The sequence below is a fragment of the Triticum dicoccoides genome, chromosome 1A, assembly GCF_002162155.2.
Source record: "Triticum dicoccoides isolate Atlit2015 ecotype Zavitan chromosome 1A, WEW_v2.0, whole genome shotgun sequence".
NCBI lineage: Eukaryota > Viridiplantae > Streptophyta > Magnoliopsida > Poales > Poaceae > Triticum > Triticum dicoccoides.
Window position 1 is genome coordinate 608,915,383 of NC_041380.1, and position 3,966 is coordinate 608,919,348.

Consider the following 3,966-nt stretch of genomic DNA (forward strand, 5'->3'; position numbering starts at 1 on the left):
TTGCCTCTGGATGAACAGGACCCCGTGGTGTGGTGGAGGGCTGGATGAACAGTAGACAGTGGAGGGGTGGTTGAACAGGACCCCATGGTGTGGATGGCTGGATGAATAGTAGACGGTGGAGGGGTGGTTGAACAGTAGCCGGTGGAGTAGCGCGCGGTGGAGGCTAGATGAACAGGAGCCCGTGGAGGCTGGAGGAGGTCGACGGTAGCCCGTGGAGGCTGGAGGAGGTCGACGATGGAGATGAACAGTATCCCGTGGAGTCCCGTTTTGCGGTATGCCACACCCCTCCCGATGAACAGGACCCCCGTTTCGACCGTAGGAGGTCCGTTTCATCCGTTTTGCGGTACGCCACACCCCTCCCGATCAACAGGACCCCCATTTCGACCGTAGGAGGTCCATTTCGTCCGTTTTGCGGTACGCCACACCCCTCCCGATCAACAAGACCCCTGTTTCGATCGTAGGAGGTCTGTTTCCTCCGTTTTGCGGTACGCCAGACCCCTCCCGATCAACAGGACCCCGTTCCGAACGTAGGAGGTCCGTTTCCTCCATTATGCGGTACGCCAGGCCTCGTTTCCATCACCTGTTCCGTCCAAGCCCTCCCGATGAACACGACCACGCATTCCGTTTCGACCCGGCCGGTTGGCTCCCACGCGTTCCGTTGCCTCCCGATGAACATGACGCATTCCGTTGCCTCCCCATGAACACGACGCATTCCGTTGCATCCCCATGAACATGATGACGACGTTGTTCCTCCATTCCGACCCAGCCATGTACACGAGCCCTGGCCGTACGTATGCGCAAGTAGGAATTCAAGACCCCGCCCGTATGTACACATACGTGGCCGTATTTTCTTTCTTGCACCCTGGCCGCTGTACGTACGTGTACATGCTACGTGCGCGCCTCTACTACGACACGTACACGCCTCTACTATGACACGTGCGCGCCTCTACATCCACCAGTATATATGTACGTACACGTTCGCGACCAGAATGACAACGCTACGCGCTTCGACCAGGTGGATCCCGACTGTCAGGCACTTCCTTGCCTGCGAAGATGTAGCTGGTGGGTCCCAGCAGTCAGGGGGGCGAATCGTTTTTTTGCCCGGACGCACTTCCTTGCGTGCGAAGATGTAGCTGGTGGGTCCCAGCAGTCAGGGGAAACATTTTTTTTCACAAAATACATTGGCTCGTCCGGTGGGTCCCAACTGTCAGGTGGAGGAATCATTATTTTCCGCGTAATAAGGAGGCACTTCCTTGCTGCGGCCGTGGACCCAGCTGTCAGCCTCTCCACGTGTAGTCCACGTTCGATGGAAGTCATTCCTTGACCATGTTGACCACGCCGCGCCGAGAGCACCAGGGCGGTGGACGACGGCGAGGCCTAGGAAGGGGACGACAGGGAGCCGGGGAAGAGCGACAGTGGAAGCCCGCGCGGAGAAGAGTACGAGGGTTCACTGGTTCGGCTGCGGTGTGAGGCTGCCGTCGCCGCAGGGCCTGGCCAGCGGTGGGAATAGTAGGGGGTGGTGAGGCCTCCGCGGCAGCGCAGCCGGCCACAGGAGGCAGGAGCATGCGGCACGACCGGCGCTGCTTTGGGCGGCTGGAGCAAGAAGACCAGAGGTTGAAGAAGCACTACGGCCGTTGGATGGACATCGTACGGTCACTGGAGATAGAATCGTTCATATTGACTAAAGTTGACAAAGGCCCCCATCCCAGTCAACTTAGTAGGCCCACAAGTCAGCTTCCCACCATGGTGGGTCCGAGCTAGCAGGGGGAGTATTCATTTTTTTGTGAGTAATAAGGAGGCACTTCCGGTGGGTCCGAGCTGATAGCGGGGGGAACATTTTTTTCGCAAAATACGCTGGCCCGTCCGGTGGGTCCCAGCAGTCAGGGGGGAAACGTTTTTTTTCGTGAAATAAGGTGGCCCGTCCGGTGGGTCCCTGCTGTCAGGTGGAGGAATAATTATTTTGCGCGTAATAAGGAGGCACTTCCTTGCGGCCGCCTGGACCCAGTTGTCAGCCTCTCCACGTACAGTACTCTTCCGATGGAAGTCGGTTGTTGACCACATTGACCACGCCACGCCGAGAGCACTAGGGCGGTGGTCTGGACGATGGCGAGGCCTAGGAAGGGGACGACGCGGAGCTGGGGAAGACGCGGCAGAGGAAGCCCGCGCGGAGAGGAGTACGAGGGTTCACTGGTTCGGCTGCGGTGTGAGGCTGCCGTCGCCGCAGAATAACAGGGGGTGTGGGTGAGTAGAGGGATGGCCTGGCCAGCGGTGGGAGTAGTACGGGGCGGTGAGGCCTCCGCAGCATCACAGCCGGCCACGGGAGGCAGGAGCACGCGACACGACCGGCACTGCTTTGGGCGGCTGGAGCAAGAAGACCAGAGGTTGAAGAAGCACTACGGCCGTTGGATGGACATCGTACGATCACTGCAGCTAGAATCGTTTATATTGACTAAGTTGACAAAGCCCTTGGTACGCGTCAACTTAGTAGGCCCACAGCTCGGATTTGGCAGAGAACATATAGCCCATTTGCGATTTGTAAGAATGTACAACCCATTTTTTAATTCTAATGGAATTTACTACATCCCATTTACAGTTTGTTAAAAGTACAACCCAATTTCTAGCTAGGACAACAATTAATAATTTCAAACAACTGCTCAAAACAGAATTAAAAAAATCCCACATTTTAATGGGATCTGAAATATTTTTATCCAAAATTTCTAGTCAGGTTAAATATAATTTCAAAATAAAGTTGTATTACGTTAAAATCCAATGAAATATTGCGCGCGCAATAAGTAATGAAATTAAAATTTTCAAATTCCAAAAATAATATATTTTTCAAACTAATTACGTGTTTGGTGCATAGTAACTGTCCAGTTATTATAATTACATCTCATTTATTATTTCTTAAAGTCCATTTTGTTGTTAAGCCTAATGCATACCTCCTAGGAAAGTTTGCAGCCCAGCGGGGCGGAGAATAACAAGTTGACCCGGATATTGTGTACAACTGTCGGCCCAGTTGCATTGCTAATGTTGAAAAAAAGGCCTGTGTAGTATAGTACAACCTAACATGGTTACTCAGCCCACATTCAGCGACGCCGGAAAGGCCCAAACAAGGCTTCTGTACAACTTTTTGAAGTCACTGAGCTCAATTAATAACTTAAGAAAAAAATTAGATTACAGTGGAACCTAATTAAAAGCTGTCATGAGCAAATAAATAATTCAACGGGTCCCACTTGTGCGTGCGCGCGCACGTGTGTGTGTGTGTGTGTGTGAGAGAGAGAGAGAGATAGAGAGAGAGACCCATCGGTCGATGCTCGTAAATACATCTTTCAGCCATATGCATTGCTGATGCTCAGTAAAAACTTATATAGTTGACACAATCATATAGAACATCATAGCACACTGAACTTGCATACAAAAATTTCACGCAGGCGGCACAATCAGGATGGAAGCAGTGGATCGCTACGGGAAGGGCTATGTTGAAACCAACGAAGTCGTACATAACGGTTCATCGTCTTTATCAATGACGGGGAAATATCTTGAATGTTGTGCAAACAAAACAAACAGACAACACAATAAGTTCTGCTAGCACATTAAGTTGACGTACACCCCTTTCTAAAAAAAGTTCAGGTACAAAATTAGAACAGGTCACAATCAAATGTACTGGCATATCAGTGCTTCACACCCATAGCTCGGATTTAACTAGTATCTGACAAGATTCAGTTGTTACCTCAAATTAGAGCACATCCAGGCAGCCAGCCCTGCCTCTTCTCCCAAAGAAGCAGTGGCCTCCGCCGCGCGATGGAGTAGGCCCTGTGCCATCCATCGTTCCAAGCAACACGGGGAAAGTCTGACGTTGACTCCTGTAATGGACGCCGTTGACGGACCCTGGCACCAGCGGCGGCGGCAGGACTTCAGTTGATGGATTGACCACTTCTTCGACATGCACGAACACTCGATACAGGT